We start from the raw sequence: 16,000 nt of genomic DNA, 5'->3' as shown, positions 1-16,000 counted from the left end.
ACTTAAAAAAAGGTATAAAATCTATTTAGGATTAAATATCATCTTGAATGCTCTTATGTTAAGAACAGAGCTAAATTGTTTAGCAGCATCCACCCTTAATTATAACATACGTAGGTATTAAGGAAAAAAAGGTGCTCCTCTGAGTGATAAATGGACCTAAAGATCCGTCACAACATTCACTATAAATCACAAAAGACCATTAATAAACAGTCAGAAAAAAAATGACAGTTACTACAAATATCTGCTCTCATACTCTGCCTAATACTATCACTGTCATGTTTAAACCTGACATCTTAAATCTTTGACACGAAAACCCTTTAAGTCAAAAAGGCTCATCTATTTTAAACAGAATTTTCTATGCTTGTTATTTTGAATGACAGCAAAAGGAAACAGAGAATCTGTAATTCTGTAATCTTATCTGGCTGAAAATCTTTCCTTTCAGCCTTTTACATCAACCCCAAAATAAAAGGAAGATCCAAATAGCTTCTGCACTTATTTGCTGGGATCTTGTGGGCAAACAGTGTTCCATGTCTGCCAGAGGGAGCTGGTGGTGCTCAGCAGCACTTGACTCTGTGGGAGCCAAGTCAAAACACTGCAAACACAGGGATTGCACTGCCTGTCTGCAGCATGACGACAAGTTTGGAGCCAGCTTTCATTCAGACAGGAAAGAATAACTGGGACTGCCAGAATTAACACTGGATGCTTTCCTGAAGTGTCACACTGCCTGCTTTCTTAACACAGGCGGAGAAACTGGGATGCCTGGCAGAGGCACTTTAACATCTGCCCGGGAGTGGGCAAACATTGTATTCCCCAAGAGGGCTTCAGGAAAAGAGTGACCACAATCCTGAGCATAAACTGGGTTTTGTCAAGGGAGTGCTGAAAAACACTCAGTACGGACAAAATTATTTAGATCTTTAGGATTAGTTATATTATTTTTTTTTAAAAACCTTCCACCTAAGATGCTTTCTTCCTGGACATTTATGTTCCCGAGTGACCAGAAACAGACTTTTCAACATTATCACCATCCATTCTCCCCAGACTCAAGAAGGGTTATCGTATCAGCAATGATTTGTTGAAGGTCTGCCAACAAGCAAAGGTCAGGAAAACCCAACCCCCTCATGTATACAGAGGCAAATAGGCAAAGTTCGATCTCTCTTGCTCTTTTTATTGTTTTCCATTTGATAATCATTCCCTTAGTAAGGTGCAAATGTCTTCTTCACAAATCTGCTTGGACAGCCTCAATCTCTTAATGTTCTAGTGTGGCATGGAGGTGACTGATATCAAGAAACTTTTGTTTTTAATGTCAACGATCAGTACTGAGACGTCACTCTACCAGCAGGGAAGTGGAGCAGTGGCGACTTATTTTCAGAATTACACTTAAAAAATACCCCATCCTCTTGAATTCTACCTGCAGTGTTTGGGATATCACAGGTAATAAAGCTACGTTAATGAAGGACAGTGCTCCAAAGTCAGCCCCTGCAGCAGATGGTAACACAAATGGTCCAAGGTTGAGCACGACCAATTGCTTCAACAGCAAGGTCTGAGGTGAACACCATCAGTGCTTGCATCCCTGAAAATATGCAGGGAGAGACACAGACACTCTGGCCCAGGGCTAAAAAGCTCACCCTGCATTTCAGATCAGTACTAAGCTGGATCTTGTCCATTAATAACATTGCTTGGCTGATCCCTCTTCTTTTGCAGGGCAAAACCTACAAATGCCAGTCAGTAAATTCAGATGATGCCTTCAACATGCTGGAGCAGTTTAGCATCTATTCACTGCTTTGTTTCCTCCTTTGCTTTTTAAGTGAAGCAACATCCCTAAATGTTTTTGCAAGTCATTTGTGCAGAGGCTGCTGAGAGTAGTGTGGCAGCATGTTCCTCCCACCACAGTCAGGCTGGATTCCTGCACCAACAGACTGTCAATGGGAGTTTGCATTGGGCAAAGTTTTGAAGCTGAAAGCTCTACGTGCATGTTTTGAAGTGGAGAGGCTGGTTTTTTTTTTTGAATCTGAAGTCATAAAACATCGCTTAACATCTAAGTTACAGATGGACTCAGGATCCCACACTTGGCTCCTGACTGTAGAAAACTCACACTGCATATCTGTGGTTTGGGTTCAAGCCCATCTTGAATATAAGTTTAGAATGAAAGAAATACATGCAAATAGCAGGCACTGCCAGCTGTTTTCTTCTACTTATAAGGCCGTTTCTAAGAAAGCAAAGTGTTTAAGTATAGGTTGGAATACGGGAGTGATGACAAGCTGGTATCCCTGAGTTCAGTGTGAACCTGACATTCTCAAGTTTAGGGTGTCTCTTGTTCCTGACACATGCCTTCCTAGGCCTCTGAGGATACATTCTTCATTAACTTTGTTGAGAAATGGAACAGTATGTTCACAGCCCTTTTTTTGGATCTCTCCTTGAGAAATATCTGTGTTCTATCTGTGCTTTAATGACAGCACACTGCTCATTTTCCAAGAAAATCCATGCCAAAAAGTCAGGATAACACTTAACTCACAGGCTGGTATACACAGAGCTGGTCTTGCAGGTCATGTTCCCAACTGAGTAATGGACTCATTATATTAGCCCTGGCAAGTCTTGCAGGTTGGAATTTTCAAACAAAAGCAAACAAAATCAACTTTTGTTTTGTGATTTGATTATTTTTTAATGCCACAGCTCATTCATTTTGGTTTATTAATTTGTTGGTCCAATGATTTTTATGTGCTGCAATTCAGAATAGGTCTTTCTCTAGTATCATGTTTTATATAGATATGGGAAATGAAATGTAAGTCTGATACAATTACGGTTGTGTGCCATGCAAGACAATATCGTAAACACGACGACAGCCTGGAAAGCTGCTTAGCAAAATGATCTTAATATACAAGGCAGTGTGAAAATGTAAAAAGAATCTATAATGACAACAAAGATTAGCCATTTGCTCTCTAACCTTATTTACAGAAGCAATCAGAGGTATTCAGGTCGAGTTAATGACCCTGTCTCCAATTAATTCAATTGTCTACAAACAACACTGATGCAGTGGTTGTCTCAGAGTCTGCCACATAGTCTCTGAGGGAATACATAAGACTCCATTAAAAGTGACAATAATAATGCATTTATTACTGTAACACTATTGTATTATAAATAAATTCCTGATGTTAAATTATGCTCCACGCTTTAACAGAAATTCAATTACTGAAATAATAAAAAAGATGGTGTATTTGCCAAGTGCATGGACTATAATTTGGCTGCTTAGTTACCAGCAGTTGGCTGTTTTGCAATTTCTTGTTCATAGAGTATTTCTTTTGAATAAATGCCAGACTTTTTCATACAAATTTCATGAACAAGTTGCAAAATGAAATTTTGAGCTTTTGAATCCAATTATGAAAGACATAACTAAATCTATTATTGAAAAAATATTCTTGAAAGCCCTTCTTGCTGTTGTTCAGCCTTGTGTAGTAATTGAGGTAAGCACAGGTGCTGTTCATTATGGGCCATTGTGCACCATCTGAATTCTGGGAACTGAGGAATTCAGACGGTTTCAACTCTTTGTGTGAATAACAAACAGGCATGATTCGGAGGTTGTTTGTACAAGCTTGCACATCGCTCTTCTGGGACTCCTAAGACACCTGCTTACCCTTTTGAAGCCAAAACAGTATCATTTATGTTCTGGCTATTCTTCCTACAATGATTTTTGGAGAAGCAACATATTTCCCCACCCCTCTTCCTGCAGGCTGATATCAATGGTGGAAGTAGGAACAAAAGAAAACAAAGGATGAAACCATTATCTAGTGGGGACAAGAAGCCTTAGAGAAGCCCTTTTTGGCTTGATGAGATTCCGGCAGGGAAAAGCTTGTGAAAAAAGAACTGCTTCTCACACTTAGCATCATTCTTCCTCTCAACCAGTTTCCTGTGGTAGGCTGTTAAGCATAAAATATAATTAATTTTTTTCTCCTAACACCGATCTGTATTCTCTCTTTGGGGTTTGGACATGTATTTATCTTGCTAATGCCTCTCCCACTCTCTTCAGATGTTTTACAGGGAATAGATGAAGAGGTGCATGCATCTTGCAAATGAAAAACTGCTGACAGTCTTCCTATTGGGTCCCACAGGTGCCTGCAGCCATATGGCGGCGTGTACGTGGCTCTTGGCTCTTTGAGGATGACAAACTCTCACCTCTGCATGTTTCTATCAACTATAGATTTCTGGTGACAGTGATTATTTACTCTGCACTTTTATTTGTTGATATATTGCTAGTAGTTATCAGCAGAGATGTTATCAAAACATCTGGGGATGGAGTATGTGGAGAGCAGCTGCCAGGCAGCCCAAAGGAAGGAAACATGGAGGGGAAGTTCCACCAGTCTCAGTGGTAAAGGTACTTTTTTTTTACCACCCCCTTACACTGATTGCAGTGCAACTAAAACTGCCTCAGTTCAAGTACTCCTGGGATATATTGAGCTGTTAGGAGATGCTATCAGACTACATTTTGCAGAAGTCAGCAGGCACAAGAATTCCTTGAGCATGTCAAAGTTTCAGCTATAATTCAACACCTGCAATACGATTTCTCAAAACTCGCAGCGACCAAAGTTAGATGACTTATTTTCTGAATTAACCTCTATCACGAGCCATGTACAATTACAACAGCAGATCTCAGTGCCACTTGAAGGTCAAGTTAAGACATGGGAAGAGGAAATAATACCATACAACAGACAAAAAGTAAACTACTTTCCTGAACTTCAGAAAAAACAGATCTTCAGGAAAGAAGTCTTGGGATTTCAGGGGGTGAAGGACTGAACACCACAATAGAAACTGGAAACACTGGAGAGGACCCTAGTTACACAGAGTAAACCTACAGACTTCTAAAGGAGGTTGAGCTGGCAGTGAGGGACAAAGTGGCATGCCATTCACAGTGTCTGAGTTAGTGATGAATGGCAGAATCGTCCTCCAGCCAGGGAACCAGAAGGAATCTGAGCAGATTCCTTCCAGATGTGTGGTCAATTAGCCACACATGTATAAAAGAAAAAAAGACTGAAAGGAAAAGGAGAAGGAAAAGAAGAAAGAGGAATAAAAGTGAAAAAAGGAAAAGGAAAAAAAAAGAAGAGGAAGAGGAGAATGATGAAAAAGAAGTCAAAGGAAGCTGAGACATTCATCAGTCCAAATCCACTTCAGGAACTTGACGCGATGGCAATATTATAATAGCAGATTACAGATGGAATTAAGTTCAACAGCAAAACAACACATGCAAGGATGAGAAACAAAAGGCGAAGGTAAAGACTAGAATTATGCTGGCCTTCAAGCTCCAAGTCTAACATGGAGACAAGCTCCAAGAGCAACCACAAAGCTACAGAGTTTATATACAGGTACTGTTTTTCTCTGGGAGTGTGCCATGTTTTAATACACTGGTGTCAATTATTTGGGGCTTGGGCTGCAAATTGTAAGCAAGCAGTAAACTAAATTCCTGGAAAATGTATCAGCTCTGAGAGCAATCAGCTCTGAGAGTCCAAATCTCTGGGACTAGGTACAGTCCTGATTTTCACTGTATTTTGTTTGACTTGTATAAACATGCACTTAGTGCAGCCATCCCCACAGTCACTTGCACTTCTGCACTACAATAAAAGAGACTCAGGAGAAAGACATTTTCTGCAGATCTTTCTCAGGTTAGTCACTGCTGGTCATGTAGGGGAGCTACTCATCATCTGAAGAACAGATATTTAAGTGGGATAGGCTAGACAACTTGCCACTGTCATTTCTTTTTTCTCAGTAAAGCTGGCCAACATATGAGGGGAAACAGAATCTATGCTTTAAGAGAAGGGGCATGTGAGCACTGGCTTGGTATAGCTATGGGGTACCTTCACAGCCTCCACACCACGCCTTGAACCTGTGACAGCACTGCTGCAGTGCTGGGCTGTGCAAGACCCATAAACACAAAAAACAGATTATCTGCAAGTGTGACTTTAAGGAAGAGCTCACAAGAGAAAAGAAAATGAGAGCTTAAAGAAGCAACTGATGAAAGGGGTGGTGAGACAAAGCCTGAAATAGGATAGAAAAAATATGAGGTCTTGAGAGGAGAGCTGAGGAGATACAAGAACATGAGTAGCCACAGCCAGGGCAGGAATAGTAGAGACTCTTGAACAATTAGCTATTTTTGTTTGGACAGGAAAGAGTAGCCCACAGTTAGACTAAAGATGGCCTTACATTTTACATAGCCCTTGAGAACAAGATATTTTGTAGCCATTGGAAGACCTATTTGGCCTCAGATTCCTGCTAGCTAGACTTAACAGGTCACTCTATGACTCCTTCCTTCCACTGAAGATTCTCCCTACTCTACAGGAATTTAATTCACTAAACATCTCAACACAGCCAGTGAAAACAATGTATTACCATCACCATCTTTGTGCCAGCATAATTCTGTATAGTTCTTGGTAGAGCAGAGCTGGGACCATTGCATGATGATGAGGATAAGTTATTTAAACGTGGGACCTAAAATAAGGCTGGAGATGCAGAAAGATAATGGGAGGAGGGTGACACTAACAGCAGTACAGGCAGATTATAATTACTTAAGTGGCAATTTGGCTGAGACACAGGATTAACACCCTTCACTCAAATTCTTACGAGAAAGCTATGAAACCTTAAATGGGAGGACCTTTGCTTTATACCACATCTGAAGCAGCAACTCCTACAGCACAGTGGCCTCTAACACAATGGAAGGACATGGTTTCACAGGTGGCATGGGGACAGCAGCCACTTTGTCAGCCCCTACCAGCACCTGCAGAGCCACAGGCACCGCGAGGACATGACTGCCCCAGCCTTGTCAAACCCAGCTCTAACACAGCCCCAGAAAAAGGCTGGAGCAGAACAGCACAGGTGGGCATGGCTGGGGGCCAGCAGAGCATTTAGCTGTCATTATTCCTACAGCAGATTCCTATGTACTGCAAAGTAGGCCTAATGAGGGAATGTTAATTTATATCCACTCACAAGAGCGTAGTGGGGCTCAAACACTGACCAACTGGGGGCCTACCAGGCTTTAAAACTTGAAAACGCTGTGGGATCAGAGAAAGTTATACACATGATAACGTCTAATAAATCAAATAAAAATGGATAGCAGCCAAAGTAAGTTCCTGCATGTCAGATATTAAATATGACTAATGTTGTTTGACAGTGTTCCATAGAATGTGCATTGGAGTCTCACTTCTTCCTTATCATTATCACAGAAAGAGAAAGGTAAAGCACTGCAGGAATATAAATAATTTGAAAAGCCTCATAGACAATATTCTACTGTGCACCTCATTTGCACTTAAAAAAACCTGCCCTACAGACCTTATGTACTTTTAAGATTCATCTGAAAGATACATGAAGAAGTCTTCCAGTCAAAAATGTACATATTTAATGGAATTAGATCTCTAGGCAAGAAAATGTCAGAAGAAAAGGAGAAATATTAAAGTGAATGCAGGGTGCTCCTTTCTAGTGCTTTCCTGCTTTGATAAATATCTTCTGGGATGTCATTTACTAGAAAGTCATGATTTAACAAAAAGAAAAACTGCAGTATAAAATATACTCTCTTTATTGCTGAAGTAAGTTGCTATTTTCATATTTTCCCTCTATATTCAGCTTTTGTCAGCCAGAGGCCTTGATATTTGCTTTTATATCATCTCCATTGAAAATGCAGTGATTATTGCGAAATATTCAATTGCAGAGCTCTTCTGATTGCATGGCAAGGGGAGATCATAGGAATTTGTACTGCCACAGCCCTTTCTCTGCCTTCCAGCCTCATGCGAGGGCAATCAAACTTTAAAAAAACAAGAAAAAGTAAAAGACCCTGATTGTAGTGCTCAGTAATCACCCCGGGCCCAACGGGCTTGAAAGAAATCCTCTTTATTCTGTCACATCAGCTCCAGCTGCCTGAGCTGAGCAGCAGCTGAGCATCTGCAGAGCTCCTCACCCTCCACTGCTGGCAAAGTGGAATCACCTGGAAGCTGTGCCTTAAGTCTCACCCTGCAGAGACCCTGCAGAGGCCCCTGGCCTGATCCTGTACAGTCGGGGTACTGCCCTCTATTATAGCTTATTTGGAGGGTCTGCACCTCCACTAGTGATGCAGGAGGTTGTACCACAGATTGTCCCCGCAGCAGGACCTGAGGAGTACAATCCTAATTAGCTCTTCTATGGAAAACATGGCAGAGCTCTTAGAAAATCTCCCCTAGGACAACCTGACAAAAAACAAATTCTCATTAAATTCAGCATTACTACACGCAAGAAAATTTCAAACTCCCCCCACAAAGTAACACATTTCTATTGGGAAAATTCAAGTAAAATATTTTGAGTTAATTTAATCTGCAATGCAATATTTTGTTTCATTAAAATGAGTTAAAATGTTTTATGTAATCAGTTAAGCCCAGAGTGCAGTCCCTGCTGAGAGCTTTAAGTTGGCTGCATCCTGTCTGTGAGGGATGTCTTGTGCAGTGCAAAGCAAAGCCAGCGGAACCTTTCGATCAATTTAATAAAAGTGTGTTGTGTCTGTCAAAATATTTTATTTCGTTGGAGATATTTATGAAAAAAGCACTTAATATAGCTGAATTCATATGCTTCTGTTTCTTTTCTGTTAAAAGTTGTCAATTTTTCAGACTACACTAGAATTTTCCTCACTCTTATGCATGATCAACAGTTACAGTTTTTCACACACTTTCCCAAAAAGACCAAAAAGAATCTGCTCAGAGTTTCTAGGTTCTTCTCTACTTCTAGGTTTTGCAGGGACGTAACTGTTCAAGTATTTTCCTAGTGCACACTAGCATGTTGTGGAGGATGTATATATTTCACATATATGAGAACACATTTATTCATATATGAAGTCTTCAACAAAATGCCTTATTCCAAATTCCTCTGCACTTCCCACAACAATTCACCAAATCCCAAGTGAATCTTCTAGTGTTTCTTGTTTCTGTACAGAGTTTTAGGATGTCTACATCTTGACACACAGGCTGGAAAGTTCTGAATTGTTTGACCAATACTACAGAGATTATTGGGAAAAACGGCAAGCATGGAAATTAGGATTTCTATTTCAAGTCTTGTTTTTAGGCCACTGGACTAGACTTTTCTAGTTTCTCCTACTTTGTAAATACAGAATGCTGCTGCAGTAAATTGCAATCAGGGACATACAGGATAACGTGTATCTTCTTAAATGCCTGCACATGTTCATGTGCAGCTTCTCTCACACATGTATCTACCATACTGATACCTTGCCACAGATTTAGTTCCCACAGCATAGGGGGAACTCACCCTAAAAATGCCCACACAATCTCCTGGAGAGATGCTCCCTCCTTTCTGGCCATGCTGATCATTTGGGTGACAGATGTTGATCCCTGAAACATCCCTGCCACCATCTCTATCAGCCTGCACTGCACTGCCCAGAATTTTTTGCTGCTCAGAGAAAAATGTTTTCAGGCAATTCACAACCCAGCCAGACACTTCTGTATCAGTTACACTCAACTTCACTTTTAAAGACTTTTTTAAAATGCTCGGTAAAGACTTGCCTTTTGCAAAATGAGAAGTGTGAAGGTCCCACTGTAGCTGCCTGGGATGTGTTCCATCACATTTGCTTGTTTCCACACAGAACTGAACTACAACTGCTTGTTGTGGAGGAACTGATCCAGCTCACATTAACTTGACTGAGAGCTGGAGCTGATCCCAAACCATACCCACAAAGTGTTGCTGCTCTGAAGTATAAAAAAGTAATGCAAAACCACCAAACTTCCACAACTTCATGGGAAGCATCATACTCTTGCTCCTTCTTTCAGTTCAGCTATACTGGAAGTATTCACTGCTTTATGAGAAGATGTCTCCAAATCCTTCTGTAAAGTGGCTGAATTTTACCTCAAAACACGAGCAACAGATTCATGTCACTGACACAGACCCTTAGGCCCATTCCTCATTGCCAATACTGGCTCTTGAAGTCAATGTTAGTATTAAAAAGTTTATTTTGACAGGAAGTCCTAACATTGAGTTAGAAAGAAACATTTAAAAAAATGTAATAGATATTTCCTTCACTAAACTTAAAATTGTTTTGGATTACACCAGCTTGACTCCTGTGACTCCTGGCCCCACTCAGAAAGTCTAATGCTATAAGCTTAGCTATGCCAGGCAAACTTTTATTTACATTAAATAAGTAGGATTAAAAAACTCAAAACTTTTCATTGGAGAATTAGCTTGCTTACCCCAAAGTCACAAACTGTCTGTCTTCTCTCTACGTCTTGTACCTCAGCTGTTAGCCCCTCTTATCATTTTGTCAGCTACCTCTACTTTTGCAATGTTTTGGAGCAAAATTTTTTGCTGGGGTAACTCCAAAGAAATGAATAGAGATACACCAGAAAAGGTTTTGATTAATGAGGCAAACCCTTAACTGGTTTAAAATGATGCTGACCTAATGAAGTAAATGCATTAGTCGTGTAATGACAGAGCAACTATCAGCACAGCTGTGGTCCTTTGCATCCAGTCTATGGACAACTTTAAGTAGTCAGGAGAATTTGCTGCTGCTGCTATTAAACTGTGAACTTCTCTCACATGCTGGTTAGCCCAGCTGCAGCACTGCACTGACCTTCTCCCAGACCTGGCAAACAGAGACAAAGTGCTCTTGCTCCCCACAAACCAGGGCAGAGGACTTTCTAGCGGCATCTAACAATTAAGATTTCTTTTTTTTCCAGCCTGCAACAAGGGACACTGCTAGAAGTGGTAGCAATGATGCACACCAGCCTCCTGCTCATTAACATTCACTTGGGGAAAGAGATAATTTGCCTTTGTCTTTCTGAACCATGTTGAGAAATTTATTTCAGTAGCATCAGTCATATAAGATGATAAAAATGGTGCAAATCATGTAAGGGAAAAGAAGCTGCCTTAGCATGATTTGAGTGCATATGATGAATAAGGTCACTAATTAATTGGTAAAGTGCTATTTGTAATTGTTCCTCTGTGATAAATGGATTAGAACAGATGTTTTAATGTCTTTTTTTTTTTTTCATTGCTTTACACACAAAAATATGTGTAAAACTGAAATAAAAAAGTGGTGATGCACAAAGCAGGCTCTGGGAGATAAATGGAGGGTTACATAAGACAAAAAAATATGCCACACTCACTTCCTGGAACAGAAGTCACACAAAGAGCCCAATAACTTTCCCAATATGTGCAGTAAATGATGACATGATATGCATTGTTCATAAATGTAGATAAATAATGCCTAATCACTTCAAGCACTCATTTAGTGTTCTCCAGCCCAGGACTTGAACTGCTGAGGAGTGAACAGCAGCAGCCAAGGAAATCAAAAGCACAAGCCAGTGTTATCCCGATCCCGGGGCAGTGCCTGTCCCACTGAGGAGCTGCTGGAGGGCTGCTGTGCCTCGTGCCTGGTGCCTGCAGAGTCCCAGCATGGCACCAGCTGAGAATCTGCATGGAGAAGAGACCCTGGCAATGCCACACAGGGGCAGGCAGCAAGAACACATATGTAGTGCTGCCACCACCGGGCAGCCACAAAGGCTCCTGGAGCTGGTCAGCTGTTTGTCCTCGCTGTGGTGGCCATCCAGAAAGGAAGTGAAAAAGAACAGCCACCGTGGTTTTATTCCATTGTAGAGATGGGAACTCCTTAGGGCTGATAATACTTAAAACACTGCAGTCAGAACCTGATCCTGCATAGCTGAATAATCCTTCATAATCTCCTGGACCTCGGAGAGGTGCAGGAGACTGAGGCTGTGTCCCATTCCACAGGCAGCACTGTGGGGAGCATCCCTGGGCATGGGTCACACTGGCTCACAGCCCCATGCTCAGCCCAGCCCTGGGCTCTGGGCTCCCCTGAGCTGGGAGCAGTGAGGAAAACAGGAAGGCTTCCACCTTATCCCTGCCCCTCCAGAGCCCGCAGCCCAGCACTGAGAGATCTCCCAGCACACAGCACAGGGTGTCACAAAGGGTAGAGGCCTCTAATGGCCAGTGCATGGCCAGCTAAAAAGAATCCTACAATGTCCATCCTTCTAATGGTATTAAAGAAGGCACCATTACTTTTCATTTGTACAAAGTAATCTGATTGAGTGCAACATAGCTAAAATTTAATTTCCTATATCTTTATTAAAGCAGTGCCACTCTTCAAAGAGAAATGTTAGCAGAAGAACAAACAGAAACTATTTTTATTGTCTAGGTTAAAAAAAAAAAAGAAAGAGGCAGGTAGACTGGCTCCATATTAGCTTCTAATCAACCATGAAGACATTTTGGAAAAATATTAAAGGACTTGCAACTGCAATGTAATTAAGTTTTCAGCCTCTGGGGGGGATTTGTGTAAATCTGACCTGAACCATTCTACATGTCCAGGTAATCTGTTAGCTCTTACCAAAGGATAAAGATTACACACTAATTCAAAGGGTGTGTACGAGACACTTGTAAAATTGAATGGGTGTGCCAAAATTAATTAACTAATTAATTGTGTTTTTTTTGTTTTGTGACATATGACTTCCTCCAGAATGCTCTGCTTCTATTCTCCTGCACTAAAACACAATCATCTTTTAAGAAAGATGTAGTTTTGTGATACAACCATGTTTGAAACAGGATGGCATTTGCTCAGGCGGTATTTGCTCACAGAAAAATTCCTTTTAATGTTTTCATTAGTGTCCTTATTGTGCATAAAGTATGAAAACTTCACTGAAGAAATATTATGAGACTATAGGAAGGCAAGCCTCAAAAGATGCTCAGATTATTACTGACAAATGCCACTGTGTGATACCACCTTGCTCAGTAGTAAATGAACTAAAGAAGTGCTAATTGCTTTGAAGTTAATGAACACTATATTGCCTTTCAATAATTGCTGTTTGTTTAGCTACTATGATTATAGCTATCTCTTTCTCGTTGAGCAATGTAAGATGGCAGAAGTTCCACCTTTTACAAGTTTTAAATCCCTGTAGAATTGACAGAAAAAGCTGTAACCACAAATTGGTTTGCAATTTTCCTCTTTCTTCCCAGCAAGCTCTGTATGGTTATATTATGAACCTTGCTTCAAACAAACTGCTTCTGACTTTTATGATCCTTTTGTGATCTAAATGGCTATCTCATAAGATATTCCATTGCAGCTTCTTTTTCAATTGCTTTTACTGTGAAATGGCATTCTGGAGATTTCTGGGGACCATTTCACACTCTTATGGTATTGATTTGCTAAACCTGATGATAGGTTTATATTTAAGATGCAGTCTAGTATATGAACAAAGTGTAAAGCTTATGAAGAGGAGATTCAGGACTTTCAATAACCCCATTTTCTTGATGGGGTTTGCCTCTCTATAGAAAGTCAGTGTTTTACCCCGAATTTCTGAAGGCAGGTTGCTATATGGACTGTGTTTCTAATTGTCTTGGAATGTTTCCATTCCACTGAATTATGGCCACAGAAAACGTATGGAGAAGATGACTGCCAGTAACTTGTAAATCTTCCCACCATAAGGTCAGAGCAAATACACAAAAGCACATGGGAACCTAAATGGAAAAATGTGAGATTGTTCCCAGAGTTCCCACTTGCAAGGATGGCAGAGGATAGATTTACTCCTGGGGACACTAAAAAACTGACAACAAAACTAACTTCTTTGGGCTTTGGTGTTGGAGATATGTGCTTTTCCTTAAAAGACTGATCATTGTAAAATGGTTACAGGCCAAGAAAAAAACAGTCTTTGATGGAGTTATAGCACGAAAATGAGTCAGAAACACCTTTATGCACAGAAGGACAGTTTTTTATTGGGCCAAACCACAAGCCCATGGCTCTACCTTTACTCTGGCAAATGTTATGAATTTAAGACATGGACCCAGGTAATCTAATCACAGGAAAATAAAACAATCAGGTATTCACAAATGTAGTGAGGAACATGCAAAGAGCAGGGGAGTCCCAACAAGAGTTCCAGGACATTTTGTTTAGAAGATGAAGCAAAATCAATGCTATAAATATGAACATCAATATATACATATACCCAAGTCTGTCCCAGTTTTCTTCAAATGCAAGTGAACTCCTCCCTGCAGGACGGTGCAAAAGCAGAAGAATGAGGGTCTGAGACAGCTTCTGATGTGGAGGCAGTATTTAGGTCTCTATAGACCTGTAAGTGGTAAATTAGGGAGAAGAACTGAGAAATTCACAGCAGTGACATACAGGACAGAGACAGTGGGGAATCCTTTACCCTGTAACCAAGACACTTTGAGCAGTAATCAGAGATCATTTGACTGTAGCACGATTATATGCTAAAAAAAGAGAATTAAATGGTTTAAAAAGAGAAGCTGGAAAATGTATCCTGGAGAATAGGTATGTAACAATTCACTACATATATTATTAGATGCATGGCTTCATTATTGAAATGTGTGGATGTATTTTGTAGTATGTGCCTGAGTGATGATATGATTACATATGACTGCTGAGTGAAGTCTAGATGAATTGCTTGTTGATATTAAACAAATGAAGAAATTCCTCTAGCAATATCTGGAAGAAGTGAAGATAACACTAGTTAGAGCTGACCAGGGTCAGCTTTTGCTTACACAACAATCTTGTATGCTCATTTCTAAGCCTGGCCTAATGTCTGAGTTCTTTCTCTCTGCTTCCAGTCACCACTATTTATTTTTTTGCTTTGTTTTTGCACCTCTGTCCCTAAGTGGTGTAGGATCTGCACTAATCTCTTAAATGTCACGTAGACTAGAAATCTGGGATTTTTCTCAATACAATTTTCATGACAAAAAGGTACACATAAAACTAAAGAATTGCCAAGTGCTGCAAGAACATTGACAGTGGGCAGTATTTAATGAAATTCTTATGCGGTAGGTTAGAAAACAGTCAGAGCTGCAGAGCCTTAATTGCTGGTGAGGGACTTTGAAATGTATTGCAGGGAGTCATTTGTACATTTTTGTGGCTTGCTAAATGAAAGTTTCACATGTGTGCAAAAAAAGTTGAAAAGCTCATACCCTCCAGGATCTTCAGACTTCCATAAGAAGTCCTGTAAGATCTGCAGCCATTTCAAGAGTTTAAAGAGTTGATCCATTCTGGTAAACTGTCCATTACTGACCACATAAATCACCCAAATCATCATCAGTATTTTATCTCTTTGCTATAATAGATCTGCCAAGAAACATCTGCCAAGACTACAGCCTAGCTACTGCCACAGTAAACAACTAAACAATAAACACAAACATTTTAAAATACCATGACCGGTTTGGATGGGAGAACAGCTTGCTAAATTAGCAAACAATACCCATGTGAGAAGGTGTACAAGTATTTTGAAGGATGGGTCAGAATATGAAAAGATCCTGATGAAGTGGAGGTAAGATCTAAAGAAACCATGTAAAATTCTCTGTGGACGAGCACAAGGTACTAGAGTTTATCACAAAAATTCAACAGCAAAAATGCAAAATAAGGAATGACCAGTGAGGTAGCTTTCTACAGAAAGATCACACACTACACATCCATCAACAGTATCAGGTGGTTCCAGAAAAGGCAACCACCTTCTTGGGATGAATAAACAGAAAGTGTAGCTTCCAAACTCCATGGTATAATTCTTCTAAGCAATAGCACAGGTATAGCTTAAATTAAAGAACTTGTTTACCTGGGAAATTAAACTAAATTTTGCCTCCCTGCTTGAAAAAGAACAGCAGGTTCTGGTTTTGGGTGGTACATGAAATCTGCCTCTCTGCAGAGATGGGAACTACTGTCTAGAGCAAGAAGATGCTTTCAGGTCTGGTCTGTGGTATCCCCACAGATGCTGAGAAAGATTTCTGCTGAAACATAATTAGAAATTTTTCTTGTTAGCAGCTAATATTTAATTCTTCATGTTTCTCTCATCTGCCTTGTTCATTACGAAACAAAAAGAAAAAAAAAGAAAAAAAAAGAAAAAAAAGAAAAAAAAGAAAAAAAAGAAAAAAACACACCTATATGCTCTAATGTCCCATGTATCTGGCTCACCTTTATATAATACCCATATCTACCTTTTTGACTGTCTGCTTGTCTACCTCCTCCACAGAGATCTGTACA

The 16,000-nt window shown here is 40.2% G+C and overlaps 1 protein-coding gene across 5 annotated transcripts in view; it reads right to left on the bottom strand.

Moving 5' to 3' along the window:
- Positions 1 to 16,000, bottom strand: part of AFF2 (ALF transcription elongation factor 2) — a 359,389-nt gene that overhangs the window by 50,240 nt on the left and 293,149 nt on the right. The gene's annotated exons all lie outside the window — the stretch shown is intronic.

Source organism: Vidua macroura, chromosome 14 (genome assembly GCF_024509145.1).
Source record: "Vidua macroura isolate BioBank_ID:100142 chromosome 14, ASM2450914v1, whole genome shotgun sequence".
Lineage (NCBI taxonomy): Eukaryota > Metazoa > Chordata > Aves > Passeriformes > Viduidae > Vidua > Vidua macroura.
This window is presented reverse-complemented; position numbering and strand designations above follow the sequence as displayed.